Source organism: Seriola aureovittata, chromosome 5, assembly GCF_021018895.1.
Source record: "Seriola aureovittata isolate HTS-2021-v1 ecotype China chromosome 5, ASM2101889v1, whole genome shotgun sequence".
In the NCBI taxonomy this organism is placed as follows: Eukaryota; Metazoa; Chordata; class Actinopteri; order Carangiformes; family Carangidae; genus Seriola; species Seriola aureovittata.
This window is the reverse complement of record NC_079368.1, coordinates 10,166,056-10,177,067: the sequence shown is the minus strand read 5'-3', so window position 1 is coordinate 10,177,067 and position 11,012 is coordinate 10,166,056. Positions and strand designations below refer to the sequence as shown.

The window sequence follows — 11,012 nt, the reverse complement described above, 5'->3', positions numbered from 1 at the left end:
TATTCAATTTTCCCACAAAACATCGTTCTCATTACATCAGGAAACTTCCTCAGACAACCGTCACATGTCCAGATACACAATATATGTGTGTAATATATTTATCACAGGCTACACTGTCTCTTAAAGCAATGATGAATCTTTTTCTCGTTTAATAATAACATATTTTTTTGCTATAACAACAACATACAAGATTGTTATGTAATAACAAGAAAAATGTGTTTTAATGAGTAACGCTGGTTTTGTGTAAAAAGAACATCTCATGACGTAACAAGATAAAGTTAGATTTTGATACAACAGGAAAAGTTTGGGATAGTATTTCATAAAACAGGATTTTGATAAAAGAGAAACTTTTCACGTTGTAACAAGAAACAACATTTTTTCTCTCTTTTTTTGTCAGGGTGGCAACAGTAGCATAAGCTGCAAACCATCAAAACACAACAACTCACACGATTCACACACACACACACACACACACAAAAATCACAACTTGTATAATTTAGTTTTTGGTAATAAGCTGACATCTTCTGTTTATGCTTCAGCTCTTTATTACTGTCTTTAGAGAGTGGAGCAGTTTAATTAGCAGATAAACAACACAGCAGCTTCCGAATCGCAGTGAAATAGCTAAACTGTCAGTTTGCGCTGTTCTCTGACACTGACTGCACCAGGCGTCTTTGATTTCTCCTCACACTGTGGCACTTCCCTCTCAGTAAAGACCATAATAACACTACTAGTGACTACACCAACGTAACTGAATAGCCTGGAAGACAGGGTGTCGAGGTGCTGTCGAGCTATAGGCAGTTAGCGCCGGAGTCAGAGCGGTTGCAGCGAGCCCTCTGACCACCTCTGTGGAAGCGGGTCAGTGTTGGCAGGCCTTTGGAGTTCAACACAGAGACCACAGCGGCTGCTGATCTGTGACTGCACAGAGCGAGAGCTGAACAGCAGGTGGAGGCAGGGCCTGTATTCGCTGCTATGGTGGAGCTGCTAGAGGAGCTGCTGTCCAACCTGCGGAAGCCAAATATGTGTCAGCTCAGGTGGGTTTCAGTTTGTCAAATGATCGTAAAGAGGAAAACTGAATTTAATTGCAGTTGCCTTTAATCAGTTGCAGAGAGTTTGTAAAAAAGGAATGAGCCGTGTTTATGACCTACTTTTTTTCTGGTGCATGTGTGGAGCAGAAAGGCGGCAAAAATAATGAGCGTCAAAGAGAAATAAATACTACGATTACTCTAATAATATCAGATGAACCTTTCCTCAAGTTTAATCAAACATCTTAATGTCCTGTGTTTATTTTCCCGGGACACCAGTGGAGCGTGTCCCCTAAGAGCCTATCTCGCTACTGCTCGGCGTTTCCGTCAGCCACAAGCCAGAGACACTGGGGCTCTCCTCTACAAAATTTCATCCTTTTTAAATTAAACCTACAAAAGCACCCTGAACCCATACGCTTGAAAAATATACAGACATGTTATCCTTTGCATTCAAAAATACACATACTATCATTGGATGTTTGGAAAGAGAGGTGAGGGGAGAGAAAAAAAAAAGGAAAGGGAGCAGACTTTCTCATATTGACTCAGCGGGCGCTACGCCACACAATTAGTCCAAACTACGAAGAGAGGGAGAGGCGGGGGAGAGTGAGATAACCGAAAAAATAAAAAGCTGTCTGTGGAAAATTTGGAGCACTTCCCAAAATACACAAACTTTCCCGACGAGCGCATTTCTTAGGTATGCTGTAATCTCATATGGCTGGCCTTTTCTGAGCCCCTCCGTGAGACTTCTCTCTCCTCTCCACTCAGCTTTCCAAGCTCCCCAGCCCCCAGACCTCACCAGTCTACTTCACAGTCTGGCCTAGTCTCAGCCCCCCCAGCCCCTGCCTCCACAAAATCCCCTTCCAAAACCCACTGTCCACACATGGCAATCATTAGGCAACTCTCTTAAAGAGCAACACTATACCACCAATTGCAGCCTTGCATGAAATTTTGATCACTTAAACCCATCTTAAAGAGGCAGCAGCCACTTTCTGCTCCACAACCTCCTTTTCTCTCTCTCCATGAATGGTAATGCACTTACCTCTCAATGGTAACCCCCTCTCCCCCATTGTACCAGCCCAACAAAGCCAAATGAGGCTTGTAGCCACTTATGAGAAGCAGCACCATTAAGGGACACTCCTTAAATAAACCTCATGAAGAAAAAAAAAAAGAAATACAATGCTTTGTGATTATGTACCGGTTAGTTAAAGGGTATTTTCTGCTGCATTTGCTGCCCTTGTAGTGGAATACAAACAAAAAAAAGATCAGTTCGTGGTGCAGAGGAGATACATTTTTGCACAAATCTTTCTCTAGAAAAACTAATCATGACTAGCTGGACTGTGCCAACCTACTGTATCATCTGGAAAGAATAGCACACCGCTAAGTGAGTAACGATAGAATTGCGGGTATAGAGCTAAATCGGGCCTATACAGGAAGGTGGAGAGAAGAGAGCAACAGCCAAAAAACCCCGCTGAGCTAACTCATAAACAATGATTAAGGCACCTCAAGCGGTGGCATGCCCACTCTTTGCCACTCACCTCACACCACTGGCTAATTAGCCGGGGCTTTGCTTTTACTGCTGGCTTTAGTGTCATAAAATTAACACATTTTGCAAAACAGCAGAAACGGGCTCAAACTGTGGTGAGGGTTTAACAAGCCTCTCCTGGGTGAACTGTTTGTTTCACATATAGGAAAGAGCATGGTCTCTACAGGCCAGCAATTGCCATTTGTGGGGCAGGGGGGGACACAGAGAAGGAAGGAGAGAAAAGGAAGAGGAAAAAAGAGGAGAAAGGAAAGGAAAGGAAAGGAAAAAGGGACTGGGTGAAGAGGGGGATTAGGGCTCCATGTGGAGCCGTTTATCCTGAGGAGCACAGGGAGGAGAGATAAAGCTCCGGAGGGCCCCACACGGCCCCTCAGACAGACCCTGTGCCAGGGGAACAGCTTACCCTGCCTTGTGCCCAGCAGATGAATAGGATTTAAGCTAAAGTAGATTTTGCTGAACTCTTCCCCTTCCATTCATCTTCTGTCTAAAAAACTTTCCCCATTCTGAAGGGGAGCCACAGTGGAGACAATGCCGTGTTGTAGATGAGCCGAGGTAGAGAGGAAGACATGGCCAGTTGCTTTGGTGTTGGAAGGGTTCAACTCGCATGTCTGCCAAGATTAGGAGACACATAATAAAAAACTGATTCATAATGAAACATTCAGTGTTCATTTCATAAAGAGAGTAATGTGAATCAAATTATGCATTTTTTTATGTACTTACTGTAGTCTTAGTGGTGGAGCCTGGAAACAATAATTTTACCATCATTTTTATAAAAACCCATCCAAGTCTAATTACCACACAAAATGAGCCTGGGGGAAACATGGGTTATACAAAAAGAACATCTTAACATATTTACACATTATGAGTCTTTAAAATACAATACCCACAGGAGTGGTAGAAGGGCATTTGAAACAAAAAAAAAATGACATCTAATCACTTCATATCTACATGACACCGCAGCAACACTAGCACTGGGCTTATCCTGCTTTAACCTGTTTGCAGAAGATTGCAGCACAGCTCTCAGCTTTAAATCAGATATTCAACCGTTACTTGGCCTGTTCGATTTTCCCCACTAAATTTTTTTTTTTTCTTGTGTGGCTGCATATTAAGAGGCACAACGTCGTTTGGAATGCTGGTTTCTATTTTTGAAATGTTCTGAAACGATGTTTGCATACATTTGCATAGCCAAGTGCAAATTGAGCCATGAATATGCAAATGCAGAGCTGATGTCTGTGGCAGCCTCCGCTCTGCCAGGTTTATAGAAGAATTCGTTTACACACACACACACACACACACACACACACACACACACACACACACACACACACACACACACACACGCACACACACACGCTTACACACTTACACATGCAGATTTTCTCTCACTCCCTCCATCTCTGCATGCTCAGGGAGGACTACTTGTTTAAAACATGATTCTAAAAATCATTCATTTGCTTGTATTGCCTTATTAAGTTGGTATTTTCTGGGTGCTGTTTTTCTGTTGATGTGCTGGCCTGTATGCTTTTCCATTGCCTCATTAAGGCGTGAGATGGACTGCATGCTTGCATAAAGGTCCTCTAGCTGACACTGAGACCAGACGCCAGCTCATGCTTAGTGCAGCCGGCCCCTCAAAATAAAGTCTGACTTAATTTGTTTACTGTATCTGTGGGCACTCACTCTGCCACCCTCTTAGCCTCTCTCCCTCCCGCTCTCCCACTGTCTTTCTCCTTCTTTTAACCTCAGAGCCATTTGAGGCATTTGACATAAGAGTTTTAAATAGAATTGTTGTGAGCACAGAGTCTGTAGCATGGACTGAAGTTGTAATGGTTGTTGTTGGAGCTTGTGATTTACAAAAAAAAAAAAAAAAAGAAATACTGGAGACACAGCACGTACTATAAGTCATCTTGGCCCTGCAGGTCCAGTAGGGTGGTTCATCCAAATCTGGCTCCTCCACTTTATTTTCTGTCAGAAGTAGTTATGCTTTTAGCTTTTTAAAAATCTGACAAGTAATTCCTCACATTAGCAGGGAACATTTTATTGAGCTGTAAACAATGAAATGTTTAATCTTCAAGACCATTAGTGATTAGGCTAATGTTTTTTTTTTATTATTATTTTAGAGGCAAAATCATTTCAAATGTCTGCAGTAAGTCTGTAAGTGTGTGTAAGCCTAATGAATCATTTCTTCGCTGCTTAGGTGGATTTTCAATGGCCCTCTGATTAGAGGTGGTCCAACATTTGTAATCCTCCATCCAGCCCTTAATGGCTTAAGTTGCAGTTCCTAGCTGATTGGCACCGCGTCCGTGCACAGTGTTATTGGATAAGGGGGAAAAACAACAGTTTAATTAGGGAATAGGAAAAAAAAAAAAACAAATCTTGCATTTAAGTTTTCAATTAACCCAATTAGGGGCAAATGGATGAACAGCCAGAGACACAATAGGAGCTGTGTTGCTGGCAACGCTCGCCTTTACTGGTACACTTAGGCTTCTGTAACATCTCAGAGGTTTTTCTTGTGATTCTGTGCCTCTATTTCAGATCTCAGTGGGGATCCCAAACAAAGCCGACGAAATCTGCACATGTACTCCAGAGAAATTATGCTAATGAAGGGAAAACAAAAAAAAAAAAAAAGAACCTTATCATGACGCTCCATTCCCCTGAGCCCCAGATTAAAAACTCATTCATTTGTTAAATATTTGACACATCTATGCTTGAGCTTTGAGCTTAGGGATTTGCGGAGTACTTCATATCAACTTGTGTGGGAGAAATGCCCCCCTCTGATACTGGCACAGACAACCTGGCACATTTACAGAAGGCCAGACAAATGCGTGCATGTGCATATGAACACAGATTCCACTGTAATGTGCTCTGAGCTGCATCTATGTAGACACTTCTTTGTTTGACAGTAGCTATCTCTTCTATAGGGCTTCATTGGCTCACTACAAAAGGGTATTCTGAAACGAGATTTTCATCTCATTATTCTAACAAACCCAAATTATTTATCACTGTCTAGTTACTGAACATGCAAACTACCAAGGCTGTATTGTGTGGCGTGCCCCACCAACAGGTGTTGACCTGCAGTACCATTACGACGACGACGACGACGACATTATTCAACTCCCTAATTCCTTCATAGTGGGTTTGTGTCTAAATGCTGCAACTAAACATGAGCACCTCAGGTTAGCATGTCAAGTAGACACAGAACTGTGCAACCATGAAGGAGGGATGAGGAGAAACATGGGACAAGTAATGCAGCAGGGCACAAAGCCATTACGCCTACCCCGAAAATAATTCACAGGGGACAAAGCAGCTTTACAGCTTCATTCCTGGATAAGAATAAAAGGAGGGGGTTAGGATTTTGTGAGGGGGGAATCAGGGAAGGGTAGGGAGGGGGTGGCATAATTAGATGATCACAAACTGTACCAGCGGCTCAGTTTTCACTCTGTGGTCCAAATTACAAACCGTCATATTTTTAAAGTCATGCTGACATTCTTTCGTTCCCAGCAGCTGCCAAGAACAACCGACGCCGGGCTTGTCTTGGCTTCTGATCAAAAAGAAGGACCCAGCTCCAGTCACACAGCAACTGAAAACATTTACACAGCTGGGACCCTCGAACCCTGAGGCCGCCCTGCCCTACTGCAAGGACCTGCGCTGGGGCAATGGGAGAGAAAGTGTGTGTGTGTGGGGGGGGGGGACCAGGTGCTTCTGGGGAATGTAGGAGGTCCAAGGATGGAGCAAAGGATAATGACCACTATGAGCTCACTGTTACTCACCCGCTGTTCCCCTTGTCCCAAACGTCATGTTTACCCACGCCCCCGTTTTGATGAAAGAACAAAACACACACATGCAAGCATGAACACAAAACAAGGGTCTACCAACGCACACGCCTGCATAGATACATGTTTATATTTGTATGAACCTGTTGAAAAACAGGTATTGATCGGATCACGTTTCAATCCGTGTTTATGACTGTGTGCGCTCGTGTGTTTGTTACAGTGTTTCTGTTGTGTTTGTGTGTTTATGCTGTGAGTAGAGAAGATTTCATTGCTGGATCACAGTCATAGAAGAAGTCTGCATTACCCTGCATGCAGTAAGTCCATAAACTAAATGTACATACCAGATGAGCTACACTTTTCTATGCATACATTCATAAATATACCATATGTTTGCATTAATGCCATTTATGGAGAATTTCAACTCCTTCGCTGACGGTTTTTCTGCATATTGGGAAACCATCAGAATGAAACATAATATTGCTTTGCTCTGGACCTCCTCCCTGAACAGCTCAACACAGGAGGTGGACGTACATACACCTGTTATGATCAGCAATGAAAAACATGGAACTCAAGTGAGAAAGTCAAAGCAAAGCAAAACTTTAGCCCCTGGTTTGGGTTTTATGGAAACTTTGCAAGTTTGATTGCTTTAACATATGAGTGCATTCTTAATAAAAGTCATGCAAAGGGACATCAACAGAGCTGTATATTGATTCTGTCTTGAATCAGCCCTCCAGTACTCAACAACGAGGAGGGATCAGGTTAAAGTCTTGGTTTAAACACTACAACTTCTGAATCCAATCCAGGTGAGACTTAGATGGGTGAGGGGAGACCTGTGTATGAGAAACGTATGGAGAAGAAAGGTAGTGTTTAAGTGGAGGTGGCGGTGGAGAGGAGGGGGCTGAGAAGCGCGATGAATCCAAGGTTGCGTTGACCCCCTGTGACCTCATCCCAGTAACTTTGAAACCCCAGAGGAACAATGACATCACTCCCTCATTCCAAGACAGAGAATCAAAGCACTGCGGGGCTGCACCTTCACAGGGCACGCACATGCACATGCACATGCACACACACACACGCTCACACGAAACTATTAAACCCCATTTCTAATGTGTGTATGTGCAAGTGACCATTTTCACCACCGTGGAAACAAGAGAAGAAGTGGGTGGGAACTTCTCATAAGTAGAACCAGATTTGATTTTTAGGCATAAATGCCCACCACTTCTTTTATGCTTGATCTCCTCCTGAAAGCTACTCATGTGAAAAGCATTTCTCAGTGAAAGGTAGACGTATGAACTGACATGACCATGACCTGTCCCTTCAAACACCTTATAACTTTTTCCCCTTATCTATTTTTCCACAGTTAATCCTATAAAAACAGGCATACAGTATGTTGTGATTTACGATAGCAAAGAGTGAGAAGACTTAAATATCTCAACACCACGGACCACCGGACACCAAAGACGTAATTTATTACTGGGCGGTGCAGTCGCTATATTTTACAGGTAATTCTTATATTTCGTGTCATTTTTTTTGCTGATGTTCCTCCGCTACAGAGGAGTTCAGTACAACCGTGAAATGATCATGTATGGCAGTTTGCCATAAATGCACATGCAAACATCAGTATAATGTAATAGTGCTAATGTGACGTGAATGAGTATCGTGGTGGGACATGAACGGCTAACCGCAAAACAGCATTATTAAAAGTCATTAAAAAGTAATTTGGCCACACAACATGAGTTTGTGGCCAAATGACTGAAGATGATGCTTCTTAACCTTAAATATCATCATATGTGTTTACAAGAAATCTAGAAAAGGTCTCCATTCTCTCTCTGGTGAGATATTTCATCCTGTTTCACAGTCCCCAGTCTGTGTTTACTGTGACACAGTGACACAGTTAAATGGTTTAAGCAATGAATGGACTTCTAGTAAGAGAAAAAGCCTTATCTGTGTCCAAGTAAATGCAGAAATACAGACATTTAAATAAACTGAGAATAGAAAAAAAAAAAAGGTTTGGTATATCCTGACAATTAATTTTTGTTCAATCTCAGATTATTATTCCATGATATTTTGTTTTCATTTGAAGGAATAGCTTGACATTTTGAACGTTAACACCACTCTCGCATCTCTCTTAGCTTAGCCCAAAGACTGGGCCAAGCTAAGCTAAGGTAGCAGAATCTACTTGCCAGCACCTCTACAGCTCACTAATTAACATGCCATATAGAATTAGTTTAATTCATATGAAAAGTGTTAAAACGACAGTTGTTGTAGTTTTACATGTTGAACTACTTTTTGGCTCGAGACAGCCGTGAGTCTGCGCTGGTCGCCGACAACCTCGTTGTAATTTCTGTAATTTCATATTTATCAGACAGATGTGAGAGTTGTATCAATCTTCTCAAATAACTCTTGGCAAGAAAGCAAATAAGCAAAATGTCAAACTATTTCTTTGAAGAAAAGGCCCCGAGAACAAACCATTTAAGGTCAGCTGGCAAGTGTATATTAATAAAAATACTTAACTCCTGACATCCATTTAAACTTTGTTTTTCAATGTTAGTCTAAGTGCGTCCAAAATACACTCAGTTTAATAGAGACTCCAAAGAAACGAACCCAACATTGTAACACTGCCAGCATTGTCTGCTGCACATGGTTTCATTCTCACCTTTAGTGGAGATGGGGTGGGCTTGTAATGAAGAGCCTTGGAAATGGCAACATGCTAATTGTAGTAACTATCTGATTGGTGTAATAGTGCTTTACAAGTTATGTGGTGGGTAATAAAGTGACAGTGCGTTTAGCTCCAAATCATGCGGAAGACGCATGCTGAGCTGTCTGACGCTGGCAGAAAGGACTGCTCAATTAGGGAGCAGATTTAAGATGAGAGCGTTGATTCCCCAGCCCAATTAATTAGCACCAGAAGAGAGGAGAGGCAGCCAGAGAGCAGAGGAGAGATTTAGCCAGGAAGTGCCCACCAGGGACCCGCTCTGCTGCTCCTACCTCCTCACCCTTACTCTATTCCATGCTCTATTTCCCTCCTTCTCCTGCTCATTCTTTTATTCTTACACTCTGCTCCTTTGACTCCTAGTTCACCTTATGCTCTCCCTCCGTCATTAACAGTCTTGCAGAGGTCCAAGAGACCAGTATAATAGTCTGCTTTTGATAACACAACCATTGCACCTTGTCCAATTTGTGGGTATTACACATTCATTGTAAAATGTTCTCATTAGAAAACAACGCTGTCTCGAAATAGAATAGGTTTGGGTGAATCTACAGCAATAGAAGCTTCCTTTAAGATCTCCTCATTGCAAACACATGTGATGCCACATTTTTGAAAGCTCACAGAACTTTTAGTTTAAGTCCTAGTCAAGATCTAAAGGTTCCCAAAGATATCACATGGCTGAATTCCAAAGAAATGTCTATAAGATCATGCAAAAGGAAAATTTCCATCTGATGTTGTGGCGTCTTGGATTGCCTGGATGTAAAATGACTTACAACCTTAAATATTTTACACAATAAGGGTCATGCTTCAGGGAAGTGCTGGCACCAGCAGATACAGAATATACAGTATGTATATGTTTCAACTTTTCTGCACTACTTAAACCTGAAGGAACAGATTTTTTGGCGATAAAATTAATATAGCGAACGTGTTAGCAAAGAGTGTCTTTATTTTAAGATACAGACCTACGTTAGCATTCATTTGGAACCTGTCTATCTGACTTTGCTTTTAGTTCAGTTTTGTTCTCCACCCTCTCCAGAGGGAAGTACTCGACTCTTTACTTGTTAAACTCTTTACTACATTCACTAACTTTGTTTGACATGTGGTGCTGGGCAGGGTTTAAGTGCAATGATAAATTGGCTTTCTCCACCTTGTGTTGTTTTGTTCATAAACAACATGCTGGAGGTTGAGGGCGCGACCGTATAGCTGTGACATCACAAAAATTACAGAAGTCCTTAAGGCTCATTTTAAAGCACAGTTTCTGAATATGGACTGTGTACATTTCTCCGTGGATTGAGTTTTTTGATACTTTCACAGTATTTATAAAGCTGCTTAACAACCAAAAAAGACATGGAAATGTCACTTTCTACAATATGCGACATTTATATTTAGTGTACCATACCTCCAATCATATCAAAAACAACTCCTTCGGTTGCTGTACATACATGCAAAATGTAACGTTAGGCTACAGCACAATTAATGGTTATTCTAAAGTCATTTATGTCTGTGTTGTCAAAGTTAATGCAGGTTTCATCAAACCAGACCATAGATTTGTTATTAAAATGCTTTTCAGATTAGTTGATGATGATGCCAGACCTTTCCCTTGGGCTGGTAGCTCAACAATACACTGGAAACCGATTATTTGTGCCTAAAAAAAAATACCAATCTGCAGCATACATATTTATTATGGGACGTAGCCGATACCTGCGATAGTTTGTCAATAAGCAGGGGCTGTGAATATATTGTGTCTGGACCCATGACCCTGCCTGCCTGAATGTCAGATAACTTACACTATTACTGCCACAGCCCACTGGCCATCTATCAAAACACAGCAAAACGTCAATATCAGAGGCTCGTCCCAAAACTCTAAAAATTACCCTGGTTAGAGGGAGGAAAATAAAAACCAATCAATGTGTGGTCTGAAAGGAAGGGCCAGTCCTCACTGTGCTGTATGAATTTTTGATGCCTCTACT

At 41.8% G+C, this 11,012-nt stretch overlaps 1 long non-coding RNA gene across 1 annotated transcript; it reads right to left on the bottom strand.

The window, feature by feature from the left end:
• Nucleotides 1-495: 495 nt before the first annotated feature.
• On the bottom strand, nt 496-3,525 carry LOC130169965 (uncharacterized). Its single transcript, XR_008827923.1, has 2 exons — nt 2,966-3,525; nt 496-1,002 (listed from the first exon to the last, which is right to left on the bottom strand). It is a non-coding gene; the product is annotated as an uncharacterized LOC130169965 (long non-coding RNA).
• Nucleotides 3,526-11,012: the final 7,487 nt, after the last annotated feature.